Source organism: Nothoprocta perdicaria, unplaced genomic scaffold (assembly GCF_003342845.1).
Source record: "Nothoprocta perdicaria isolate Ctin4 unplaced genomic scaffold, notPer1 scaffold_123, whole genome shotgun sequence".
Lineage (NCBI taxonomy): Eukaryota > Metazoa > Chordata > Aves > Tinamiformes > Tinamidae > Nothoprocta > Nothoprocta perdicaria.
In genome coordinates this window covers 2,294,132-2,308,511 of record NW_020454350.1, presented here as the reverse complement: position 1 = coordinate 2,308,511, position 14,380 = coordinate 2,294,132, and positions in this window count along the sequence as shown.

Below are 14,380 nucleotides of genomic sequence, written 5' to 3'. Positions count from 1 at the left end.
TTTCCTTTTTCCTTTTTCCTTTTTCCTTTTTCCTTTTTCCTTTTTTTTCCAGTACAGGTTCAATAACCTAAATAAAAATCTAATTTCAGTTACTTTTATAGAGTCCAGATTTACAAAAACATGAGTGCCCAACACCTTCCGACAATAAGACAGTTATGAGATACCTGGCAGACAAGAATATGTTCCCTTGGGTATTTYGTCCATAATCATATATTTACATACTAAGAACTGTTGGATTTCAGAAGGAATAGTGCAAATATGCATCTGATAAACAGTCATCAGGCAGTGATCATTTGAAAGAAATGCACCTCTCTTGTCTGATACCAAGCAGATACTTCCCTGACAGTGAGTCAGAAGGAAGCACATGCAGTCACTGCAACTACAAAGGTGCCAGCATCACCTCTGCTGTTAAGGCAATAATTCCTGCAAAGTTACAGCACTTGTTGTTTGAGYTATAAATAAAGCAACCTGCAGGACTGGGTACTTAACTTTGGTGATGGAACAAATGCTCTTGACTGCCTTTTCAGAATTTAGGTATTAGCACAGCAGACCATTGGTTGGACATTGCAGAAACAGTTCAGTCCAATTTTCCAGATGCTCCAAATCTACAAAGCAACTGGCACCATAAAAAAAAAAAAAAAAAAAAAGACGTTGGGTACCAAGCAGAAAAACGGATGAGATTCTAAGCCAAGAAATGGTTAGATTTCATGGTCTCTGCCCAAACTATAGAGAGAACGTAATATTTCATCATAAAAGATTGCCATGGAAGATATTTGCTTGCACTTTTTTAATACAGTCTATTTGGCAGCTACAGAGGAGTAGGTCATTAGGTATTTTTTCCATCTCTAACATTCATTATTCATTTCATCTGGAAATAGCAGTCCCTATCCATCCATAACTAGAAAGGTAGAGTTAAAGACAGATACAAAAACGCAGGCTGCTGGAATAGCCAATATGATCAGTTGTCCCTATCTGGTAGCCAGTAATGTGATAGTCCACATTCTTACCCTTAAGACTGAAAATATCCATCATCATAGAGTGGGAATTCATTTCTAGAAGAACAAACAAAAAACTTTGAAAATAATCTTCCAGGCCTGTGCTGGAGTCACCTCACTATCCTGTCCTCTCTTTTTGTGCTGATGTGTCATATCCTGTGAAGAAGGGTAAGACAGACTCTCTGAAATGTTGCGATGGTTTTATCTTCACCTTGTCACAGCTCTGCTGAGTGATACAACAGGTTTTGAATGGTCTATTCTCTCCGGAGTGAGAGGATAGTGTCAACACTGCTCTAGATTTCAGATCTGGCAAAACATGCCTGAAGGTGACATGGAAGAACTGTAAGTTTTAAATGACATCTCAGTTCTCATATGACTCCAATGAAGGACTGACATCAAATAAGATAAAGCTTTCTTAAAACTTAAATGTTATTCCTGCATCTCTCATTCTGAATAGCTCATCACAGTGCTGAGTCAAATAAGGAAGGTACCTCCCTTGGATGTGGAGTGGTAAGCAGCGATTACCTTCCACKTCTAATGAAACGCCATGAGTACATTTTAGTCCTAACATTGAAGGTGCTCACAGGCTAGCAGAGCTCTGCAGGTGAATTGACTTTCCTTGACATTCGAAATAACGAACATTCAGTTTTTCTTTGGAAAACATAATGCATAGGTGTCTGCTGTGGAAAAAAATCTTGCAGACAAGTTTTGGCAATAGCCACTGTAATAAAGGACTAATTCTCTTAATTTCTTAGGTGCCTTCTGTAGTTCTGTATAAAAAAAAACCAGTATCTCTCCTACAAAGGACAAGGCAGAGTGATTGAAACTAACGGTGCAGATTATAACCTTTTAAGTTTCTCCTGAAGATCATACTACCTGTCCAGAAATATTTCACAGTCATTTAAAAATTCRCTTGAATATTGGCTCACGGTAAAGTTGTTTACATAACTTGTTGAATGTGTTTTGTTTAACAGAATGAGCAGCATATTGTGAACGCATATTTTATAGGTGACATTAATTTACAAATAATTTTTCCTCCATGTATTTTCAATATACTCTTGAGGATCACTGTATCTGTACAATTAGATCATGTGATCYTTCATCCAAAGAGTAAATACATGGATGTACACAGTGTCCATAAGCACTGAAACATTACATTCTGCAATGTGACCCTACAAAAGACTAGATTTACAGCTAGGCCCAGCTTTAGATCTACAGATCCAGAATGTTTGGCTTCTTATATCTCCTACTGTGGAAAGAAAGTCCAATGGACATACTACCACACTATGCTGAGAACTGGTTGTGGTCAGCCTTAAGGGAGAGAAAAAAAAAAAAGTGGCAAAGTGATTTTGAAGTTAGTCTGAGACTTGACTTTATTTCCTTGTAGCAACACAGCACTGGATAAAAAGAGTCTTCACCCTCGACTTGCAAAGCCATCTGGCTTCCACATGGAAAGGTTCTTAGCCCCCTGGATGAATATCTACTTGCCATTCACACACAGAAAATGCCTCCAGATGAGATACAAAATCTGATGTACTCACTGCAGTCACAAATACTAACCTGTCACTGATGTCTCGCTCTTCAGCTTTTCAAWATGGAGAGTACAACTATTCTCCAAAGTACGCACATTGCATCTCATCCTAAACACCCTCTAAAAGCCTTCTTCCAGTGGCTAGCTGCTTGCCTAGCAATGGACTGATCCTGTTACCCAACACTGCTGCTACTCCTGTACCACCCAGGATGGTTTTGGAATCAGTGATTTCCTGCAGTGAGTCTGATCAACATCCTGGCCCCTCAGATCTTACTAACATATGCAAGAACTGTCTCCCAAACCACCCAGTCTCATCAAGGTCCTCCATCTTCCTTCACACCAGCTACTCCAGCATGCTGGTCTTCAAAATACTTGTCTCAAAAAGATATAGAATATCAAGTAAAGGCATCCCTGACTATACCTCATTCTGACAGACTAAAAGAACTGATCAGAAGCCACTGAAAAGAAAATGAGTGGGACTTGATGACAGTTGTTAAATGCAAATACAACAAAGACCAAATCATAAATATGCTACGCTTCCAAAGGACAAGATTCACAGGGTTGGAAACAATCATGAGTCAAATCATCTTGGAGACAAGATTTTGAAAAGAAAACAAAAGCAATAACTAGGGGCTGTTTAAAAACAGAGCTCTGAATCCCTAAAGAGCCACCATCACACACAGAAAAAGGAAGTTTATGCTGGTGGGACACAGGGAATGTGGCTGAACTTTTCTACAGCCTGTAAGTCACTAGAATTTGGATTAGACTACAAGTATTTCTGGATTGCAAATCCTTCCGCACATCTCTAAGGAGATGAATCCCATGGACCAAAAGCCGAGCTCTGGCTCCACTATTGATCCTTGTGCTTCCTCTTGTTAACATCATTACTCCCTCTCCTGGTGTTGACAACAACCATACCCACCTACAAAGCTTTGAGCAGAGTTGGCTAACATAGCATAGCTTTTCATTTGCAAATAAGTCACAAGTGACTATTTGCAAGTTTAATGTTTAAGCGAAGCCCACTGCGACACAAAAGATCATGAGGTCCTCCACTTTTCCTTGCAGAAGGTTTACTGATGATTTAGCAAGATGCTGGTTTGCTATTTCGGAAAGGCACAAGTCCTGTAAGAACTAGACCAGGCCTGAGAGTGGACAACTCAGTGGAGCTGAGTGTGAGAAAACAGAGAAACAGAGAAGGGAAAATTGACAAAACCTTTCTTTTCAGCAGAGCTCATCTATCACATTAGCTCCCCTCTCTGGGAAACTGCAGACTGAGAACTTGCTCTAAATCAATATCTCATCTGCAGAACCCCCCATAAAATGTAATCTAGTACTCTCAAGTAGAATTCATAACTTACCTCTTAGCTCCCCAAAGTATCACACATATTAAATAGAAGTCTAGCTAAAGAGAAAGTATAGTTAGTCATAAAAAGTTTCAAATTACTCACGGGAAAAAAAAAAAAAAAAGAAGAAGAAAAAAAACAGGCATCAACTCATAGAAATTTTAATCTAGAAAAGTGATAAGTAAAGCAACAGGTCTGTGACCACCTAAGACACTAAGAAAAAAGAAATTTTGCTCTTGGGATATTTGATTTGGTATTTTGGGGGCGAAGGAGAAGGGTATTGAAYTCTTATCTTTCTGCTGCATATCAAAACCAGTACTGGTTCATTTTGAATGGACAAAGCAGGTAAAAAGAGACAGGCAAAAGCCATTTACAAATAGTCTTATCCAGCCTTACCAAAAAATCAGCTGATATGCATAAAATGTAGGTGAGTTAACTGGAACCAGGAACAAAGAGTGATAGCAAAAAAAAATAGGCATTAGTGACTGGAGAGATTCTTAAACTGCAGAATACTTTAGAAAATACATGATGTCTGGGATGTACCAGTCTTCTGGAAGGACAAAGTATGTCTGCCAGCTATGTRAAGATCTTACCCATGTTAGTATGAGACTCAGATAACAAAAAAATAAAGATTAAAATAATTCATACAGGTCAAAAATGGTATGTGAAAAGCAGGCCTCATCAAACTGATGATATTATGAAATTCTGTACTGGTGACAAAAGATTTCTCAAGAAAKCACTTGGGATGTTGTGATAAATCAGAATGATAAAAAAAAAAGCAAACAAAAATCCTGAAATCCATCAAAGAACAAAAATGCATGGATGAGAAGGCACAAAGGATAAATGCATGAATAAGAAATAACCAATGTGTACRTTTCCAGTCATTTAGGAATCAGTTCTTATTTCTCTGTCATTTGACTTCTAATCATCTCCAACCATGGAGCAAATAGCACCATCCACATAATGCCAAAATGAAGATAAAAAATAAAAAATACTAGAGACATAAAAAGTAAGTAAGAGATAAAATAGAAAGAAAAGATGTAAGAGATAAAAATAGATAAAAACATACTGGAGAGAGCGTGAGGTGTGATGAAAGCACAGGTGAATTAATGATTTAGCACAGCCAAAACAGCCAGTAGCTTATTACTGGGTGCCTCCACAAGGAGCACCGAATTGGAGTACAGCCCTGATATGAGCAGTGGTGAAATACTGCAGTAGCTGTCTGCTGTCTAGTGATGCTGCCCAGAAATCCAGGGGGATTCTGACAACTTGTAGAGCACTTGGAGAAGAGCCACAGGAGGCATTAGAAAACTGTAAAACATCTTATGGTGGAAGATTCAGGAAGATCAGTTCATCTCCTTAGCTTATAAAAAAAAGTAGTTTCAAAGATAGTAGGAGTAATCTGGGAGAACATAAATCTGATCACAGGAACTCATAAATGTATCAGAGAAAATTAGGATTCTAATGGTAAGAAGTTAAATATGTTTCAAAGGGACCTGAACAGGCTGGAGAGTTGGGCAGACAAGTGCAAGGTCCTGCACCTGGGGAGGAATAACCCCAGGCACCAGTACAGATTAGGGCTCGACCTGCTGGAGAGCAGCTCCACGGAGAGGGACCTGGGAGTCCTGGTTGACACCAAGTTAACCATGAGTGAGCAGTGTGCCCTCGTGGCCAAGAAGGCCAATGGGATCCTGGCTGCATCAAGAGGAGTGTTGCCAGCAGGTCAAGGGAGGTGATTCTGCCCCTCTACTCAGCTCTGGTGAGGCCACACCTGGAGTACTGTGTTCAGTTCTGGGCTCCCCAGTATAAGAGGGACGTGGAGCTTCCAGAGAGGGTCCAGTGGAGGACAGCCAAGATGATTAAGGGAGTGGAACATCTCTCRTATGAGGAGAGGCAGTGAGTTGGGCCTGTTTGCAGAAGAGAAGACTGACAGAGGATCTGATTAACATTTATAAGTACATGAAGAAGGAATGTAGGGAGGAAGGGGCCAAGCTCTTCTCGGTGGTGGCCAGTGACAGGACAAGGGGTAATGGGTGCAAGCTGCAACACAGGAAGTTCCATCTCCATGTGAGGAAGAACTTCTTCACTGTGAGGGTGAAAGAGCCCTGGCACAGGCTGCCCAGGGAGGTTGTGGAGTCTCCTTCTCTGGAGGACTTCAAATCCTCCTGGATGTCATGCTGTGCTCTAGGTGTTTCTGCTTGAGCAGGAAGGTTGGACTAGATGATCTCTAGAGGTCCCTTCCAACCTTAACCATTCTGTGCTTCTGTGATTCAGAGCTAAAAACAAATAAACAAACAAGCAAACAAATCCCCCTAATCCTTAGCAGTTATAGTAACTAAATACTGATGGAAATTACCCAAGATTATAGGGTATTCCATAGATTTTAATTCAATACTAAAGGGACATTCTTCAAGTGGAAAAATGCTAGGGGACTAGAGATAGAAACAAACAAAACTTACTGCCTTAGTGCAAGCAGAGCATTTGGACTTAAAGCACAAATTAAAACAGAGAAATCCTGTAGCATATTCTATGCACAAGGTCATACCAAACAACTACAACAGTTTAACCACATCAAAAATCTATTAAATATTATTTTAGGTAACCAATAACCCTGTTGTAATTGGACATAAAGTCATGATTAAAATATTAAAAAGGCTTTATTAGCAGTTACTTCAAGGCATATATAAATCCACTACATGATTTTCTAAAATGCCTTTCAAGACCTAAATCTTTTCACTTCTCCAACATGCTTTCACATACAAGTAGTTGCCTTTTTCTGTAACTTACTAAATTTTAGAAGTCTGCTATTTGAAATTCTAAGAATCAGGGCATGGAATGATTGAAACCATTCAAATTTTCGAAGTTTCTGTCTGATTCTATCGGAATCATGTCTGATTTCGATAGAAAGAAGTATCAGAGGTAAAAACGAGGAATCTTGTCCTGTTCATTGGTAGTGAATCAAATGGAGAGCTCTAGTATTTTAATTAGGTATACATTTCAAAGGGACAAATCATCTGTAGTGWGATGAAAAATCAAATTCATTCCTTGTTACTCTTGTAGAGTTCATAGAATCATAGAATCCTTAAGGTTGGAAGGGACCTCTAGTGGTCATCTAGCCCAAACCCCCTGCACACACAGGGTCACCCAGAGCATGCGGCACAGGCTGCATCCAAGGTTTTGAAGATCTCCAGAGAAAGAGACTCGACAGCCTCTCTGGGCAGCCTGTTCCAGGGCTCTTTCACCCTCACTGTCAAGAAATTTTTCCTCAAGTTCCTGTGGAACTTTTGATTCTTCAGTTTGTGGCTATTTCCTCTAGTCCTATACCTGCCCACCACTGAAAAGAGGCCGTCCCCCTCCTCCTCACTGCCTCCCTTGAGGTATTTATASACRCTGATYARGTCCCCCCTCAGCCTYCTCTTCTCCAGRCTGAACAGGCCCAGCTCCCTCAGCCTTTGCWCACAGGGCAGATGTTCCAGGCCCCTGATCATCCTGGTAGCCCAGCGCTGGACTCTCTCTGGCAGCTCCACATCCCTCTTTCACTGGGGAGCCCAGAACTGGACACAGTACTCCAGATGTGGCCTCACCAGGGGTGAGTAGAGGGGAACGATCACCTCTCTCGACCTCCTGAAGATGTTCTTCTTAATGCACCCCAGGATCCCACTGGAAAAAAATGAAAAATCTTAATCATGTTAAACTTTTAGAAAATGTATAATTGACTAGGTTAGAAGCTTGAGTTTTTTAAGGGAATTATTCGTTTCAATCCTTTACTACTGCAAGGATTATACCAGCCTTACTTTCAACAAAGTACTTTTTCATATTATCTTTATTCAAATTCTATTCTCCTGTAGGCAAGCATTATTGCCAAAGAATACAATGGGAATGGTTTGTGCAAAAAATGAATGCCCCCTGTGTTATAGATCTTACATCCTGATAGGAAGATGAAGAGTTAGAATTCTGTGGAAAAAGCACAGCAATCCACTAAATTACATTTTTGCATTTCAAAATGGGAAGAGTTCTTCAGTTTTGATAATTACCAGTCAATTARACAATGAATCTTTAAAAGGAAGCATGTGCAGGCTTGTGCCTTGTTTATACACTAATAATACAAAAAGTGACTGTATGGATGTTTTCAAGGGCACAATTGGAAGATAATGCATTTATACAGATCTTGTTAGGAATAACTATTATGTTGGATAACTCTTTCTACTCATAATGGGATGTGGAATAGAAAAAAATCCACTTGCTGCAACAAAAGCCCAAGTACTTTTCCAAAGCTGGCAGTCAGGGAGGGAGTATTCCCCATGCACAAAATGAGCATATTTAGTATGGAAATATGCAAGATAACAGATAAAAGTAGACACAAGGTTGAGTCTCTTAACTGAAAGATAGGTTGGACTTCTGCTGAGAGACTTCATTTCCTCTTTTTTTTTCTTTTTCTTTCATGAGACTACCTTCATCCCTTCCTCAAGGTACCCTGAGAAGGGAGAGAGCTAGAGTGCTCTGTCATTTCCCTTGCTCCTTTCAAATGGCTGGAAAGCAAGTTGAGGGGGGTCTGACAAGCACTGCCCACGCTTATTGAAGAGGCAGTGGAAAAAACAGCAAGTAACAGTGATAAGGGGCATAACCTGCTTAAAAATAAAAATAAAAACTCAAATAGAAATAAACAGACAGGTAGGTCTCTGACAGGAAATCAGCCAAGTCTGCTTGGCTTCCAGTGCCAGCATACACAACCTGGAGTCAGAAGATGTTGCTGACTATGAAGTCTCCTGTAACACTTTTAACAGGTCTCAGAGAAGAAGCCCTGTCCCTCACAAGCTGCAAATTTGCCAGAAAATGTAACGTGTCTGGGTGGAAAAAAAAAAGTGAAAATGTTATTGTTCATAGTCATTTATAGTTCATAATACTTAAAGTTAATAGTATGTGCCATAAAAGTAGTGGATAGTATTCCTATTCCTTTTCAAGTGTATACAAGGTGTTCTAGTAGGTTAACAAGGCTCAAAGCACCTGCAGTTCTTCTCAGCACATCTCAGTTACATTCTCAGCACATCTCAGTTACATTCAAGTAACTGGGAGACCAGGAGGCTGGAGATGCAATGAGGGCTAAGCCAACTTAACAGCTTGCGGCTGCTCACAGAAGCAGTCTGGCTTATGCTCCTGTCTTCTCCTCCTAACCACAGTCCCAGCTGTGTCACTCTCCTGCTTCCCTGGAGCTGCCTCCAGTACTCGACCAACCCTTTGAAGAGCTGACTCAGATCTACGAGCTGTCAGAAAACTCACCTAGCAGGAAGAAAAGGAAAAAAAAAAAAATAGGCTTTTGCCAGGCTAGTGCTGACACAAAATCCTGAGGGATCCGACGAGTGCCAGAGGCTGTTGCACCCTGTGGCCTGAGGAAGTGTGAGGGATGTGGAGGAGGAAGGGGGCAGGCCTGCTCTTTTCAGACRTCTACCCAAACAGCACCCGAGCACTATGTTTTACACTGAGGCTGCAGTTTCCTGGTAGCCTCGGCTATCCTAACCAGTGGCYGCCGCAGTTTTGTGCTCTCTCCTACGTCCTGTCAACCCTGTGCTGGCTCTGGCACTTTAGTTAGACACTAAAGGGCCTTTCTCAGCGAACTGACCTGATGGAAAACTAACCACTTCCCCTCTGCGAAGGAATAGGTTTCTGCTGACATAGCGCACAGAGAGGGCTCCGTGAGGGCCCTGGGATCACGGCGTCCCCACAGCGCGGACCCGCGAGGGGAGAGGTCGGCAAGCAGCGGTTTCATGGGCTTTGCTTGGCGAGGCACCAGAGCTAGGGCTGCACCTCACACACGCCTCCACACCAGCTTTAAGTGAGCTGTGTCAGATATCATTAGGAGCATAGGGTCAATACTGTGGATTTAAGTTGCCAAGAGCTTATACAGTGTCCCTCAGGAGGCAGTATGGCCTGTTTTGAGGTSGCACCATCACTGGGTATCTACCACAGGTTGTTCACAAGTAGCTACAAGAGTTGCAACCTTCTGTCCAGTTGTTTTGGTGCAGCAGAAACCCTCTTAAAAGGCGTCTTCTCTGAGAGCAACAGTTTGTCAGCACCAGAGCACTAGCTGAACTTTAAAACACTAATTCTTCTCAGCACGGTTGTGAAGTGAGCAGCATAGCTCACTATGAGCCCACAAGCTTCCAGAAAGCTCTCCTGGAGGCAGGGCCGGGGAAAGGACACGGGCGCTTGCCAGAGGTTGACTGGTCCGATTCAAAGAAATTATTTTGTTAGTTGCTGTAGGAGCACTTGCAGCTGCTGCCTCCTCCGGCAGAAATCCTGAGGAGTGTCAAGTTCAATGCGTGTCAAGTTCAACAGTGTCAATACTCAAACATGGTGTCAAGACTCCTAGAGGTAAAGGAGAGGGAAGTGCCTCTTAAGTAGATAACAAACTTAGCATTCCTGTTTGCTGTATTAAATAGTAACTGCCCAGACCGGCAACTCCGCTTAAAACACACGCTGTGCACTAGCACACAGGGTAGCTGGCATGAGATACCAAAATACCCTCRAGCACTTAGAGAAAACCCCAAACCTGAACCCAAAACTTCCGCTCACTAAAATCCTAGGTCTCCCCTACAAAGGGAGTTTAAAGCAGAGAGTTCAGGCTGGTAGTAGCCACTTGCTGTATGCACCATGGTCCTGCACACACAGTCAGGATTGATGAGCCCATGCAGGAGACAGAGCGAGTGCTAACAACTGCATGATTACAAAACTGTGTTTGCTTATTTTTCCTCTTTTTTTTTGCCTCAGAAGATAAGAACAGTTGGATAAGTATATGCTGTGGGGCCTCAGCAAAGCTACTGCCAGGATTTGCTGTTTGAGGCTTTCATCCATCGAGTTTAATCCAAATTAGTAGGAGCTTCAGAAAAGGATTCTGGCAGTCACAGCTGGAAAGATTTTCATCATTAATTCTGCCAAGCATATAAAAATACAATTAAAAACAAAAGGGGAGGGGGAAGGAGACATGACAGTTCTTGACACAAACATGTTTTGTTTAGCTTTTAAAGTAAAAACAAAAGACAAAAAAAATCTATATTTAATTAAGAAACCTTCTATATCTTTGTCTACTTTGTCATTTTTATGCAAGGCTTCAAAAGCTATTCTAAAAATATTTTTTACTAAAGGGTTTTGATTTTTTTTTATAAAGAGGGGCAAGGGGCTCCACTTCCCTTGCGCCAAAGGCACAGGCCTGCACACTTTTTTGGCGGGTCATTCCCTGTAGCAAACAAAAGTAGTTTATCACGTTCAAACTGCAGCTTGTCAGCTAGCTCCAGAGAACATCGTAACACCAAAACAGAACAAATATACACAGTACTTGGGAGCTCGTGAAAAATTGCCTACCTTGGGGTGCTGCTGTCATTCAGGCAGACAAAACAGAATGGCCAACCTCTGTCCAGAGCAGCTGCTTTGAAATTCCATGATTCAGCAGGTTCATCACATTACGAGTAAGAATAAGCTGATTTTCAGTACTGCTCTCAAAGAATCATATGTAGGTTCACACATCTCTCTGCAGCAGCTCTTGTGCCAAGCAGCAGAGAATAAAAGGTGACATTTTCCAAATGCCAATCCTGACAAAAATGTATTCTGATTAACCAATCCAGCCCTTGTCTTCCCATATAATTTCATCACTTTTATTCTTAGGGAATATTGTGTAAAGGAGTGAGGTTCAAGAGAGTAGACTCTCCTAAATTTCCTATGTTGTTATTATTGTATTTTTTTTTGTATTGTATTGTATTGTATTGTATTGTATTTTTATTTTATTTTTGCAAGATAAAAGCCAAGACCAAAGTGTCTACCTTATGGAACTGCCTGTGACTTTAGTTATTCAAGGCATAGTTATTGTAATAAACACATCACATCTACGTAGTACTTCTAATCTCAGCATCTCACAGCTTTACAAACAGTTGCAAAACAAACCTGTAAAACAGAATGTTTTATAAAGTTCTACTTCATGAAGTGCAGGCAAAGCATCATCATTCCGGTACAGACAATTGCCTGTGTGTAAAGATCAATCCTTCCAGTCACCTAGACCCAACTACCATGGGACTTCATCTACATAAACAAAGCTATTTTCCATCTCTAGCCAGAAGTCACAATATTTTATGAACCTTCTCTATTACTTGCTAAGAATTTTCATAGCTAAATTTATCTGGTACTGGAATTACCCACTTGTGTTTCTTCTAATGTTGTGTGCAGTAAGAAAAAAGTCATGGATTAGTCTTGATTCCAAAATCCAAAATGCAATCATCAACATAATTCCCAGTCTTCAGTGGGAATCCCTCATATCAGGCTYGGGATAAAGCAAAGACACTGTGGGCTGTCCCTCATCATCACTCAGAGACATCACATCTTTTGGGCCAGGCTTTCACAGAAAGAAATATTATGATTAATTGCCATGTGCTTGCTTTGCAAATGGTATCTTCTTATGGAGATGAGATTGTTGAATTAAGAGCTATGCATTCGATTAGAATTAATAGTAATTAAGTAATAATAAAAAATAGTAATTAAGCCCATCACAAACAACATGATTTTTGAAATGTGTAAGAATCAATCTATGAAGAGATATTGAATCACTGCTCGTGAAAACTTTAAATTATACTTCTTTATAACAAGTAGCATTTTCATTGAAAAAGAAATTCRAAAAACAAATTTTTAATAAAAATTGTTTTGGGAAGACGCAAAACAGTAATATTACTATACTGTTTTGACAGTCTTGGAAGGGAAGGCATTTTAAGTGTTTTTATTTAAAGCAACAGAAATTTGCAATTATAATCCTACATGATGCTTGACAATCATCATTTCTTTGCACAAAATTCCAAAGGTTAATGAGAGCCCTACACATATTATGGCCTTCTTGGAAGAGAAAGGAAATAGGTCTCTGTCCTCTATACTTGCACTGCTATGGACAAAATCTCTAGATCCTGGATGACTGAGAGATCTTGTTGAGCCTTGACTGTTTGTCAAATTTGTTCAAGCTTTCCAAAAGGTGAAGTTTTCATATAAATAAATAAATAAATAAGGATAGGCAGAGCATACAAGTAATGCAGAGAAAATCTATTTCCTCAATTTTTTTATTTCCTATCCTGATAGACATGGGGGAGACCTGGCAGCCAGAACAACTCCCATCAGGTAAAGGGGCCCTATCAACCCAACAGCAAGACACCCTCTGCCCATATGACCTTGCATCCATTTTCAGCTCCTCCCTCTATCCAGTTTGCTGCAAAGCAAAGCTTGCCAAAAATAACATTTATTTTCCAAAACTGGAAAATGGCACAAACCACACCAAAGGAGAGAATGAAAACATAGTGCACGCAGCACAGGCTCATGAATTGACCCTCCCTGCCAGTGAAAGGAAACTGGAAATTTAAGAAAAGAGACTGAATAGAACCAGACTGAATGGGAGCACCAGCAACTGCTGCCCTCAGTGGCCAAATCCTGCCAAAACGCTAATTCGCCTGCATACGAGAGACAAAACTTGCACAGATTCAGCAGTCTCTCCCTGRATCTTCTCACAGCTATAGGCATATCTCTCTGTTCTGCAGGTCTGTGCATACAGTAATTTGGAGCACACACATTAAATGAGAAAAAAAAATGCAGGGATCAGAAGTATTTCCAAATGAGTGTCTTCATGTTGAGAATTGGTATAGATTGAACATCTGTAACTCACTTCTATATTATTTTTGATTAGTGGATGTTGACAGAGTACCCCAAATATGCCTTTAGTTTCTGTTCAAAATGGTATTCCTCAGTAATTACAGAGCAGTTATATATGAACTGCTAACAGGGGCTATACACCACTAAAAATCAGACCAGGCCAAGAAGAAATAAGCTAAATCATTTCTGAACAGAGCCAGATTTGCCACTACCTTACATCTTGTATAGCCAGTTAGATCATGTCTGTGTAGGGTAACGTCTATGAGAACGAAGTTACAAATGTGTCATAAATCTATCTACAAAAATTCCTTGCCCAGGAAGAACAGAAAGTAATTTCAATTTGTAAAGTAATAAAAGCAAAATGCCAAATTGCAGTACTAAAATTGAAGTCATAAGTTACATGAAGACGATTTTGCGGAAGGAGTAGTTTTTTGGTGTAATATTTGCAAGCGATCAATTCAAATTCTGCTTTCGGAAAAAAAAAAAATCTCAGCTTTGATTTTGCTCCAAGTTTAGCCCAGAACAACTATTATACGCCTGACATCAAAAATCTCAAAACAAAGTGATTTATAATGCAACTACAGAAAATAAATCACTATTTCAGAACTTCTTAAGACACCACAGATTAGATCCAGAATGTCAGACAAAGTTGTCATTGAGTATTTGAGCTCTCCCTGCTGCAGCTGAGGACCACAACACACAGGGAAGTGAATTTAGCTAATGAACTAAATCAGATACCCACATTGTCTTATGGCTGCCTAGATATCATTGTTTTTTGCATCAACGCTGTCAAAAACCTTCAGCAAATTAGGAAGTAAGGCTGGAGGAAGTTTCACCAACGC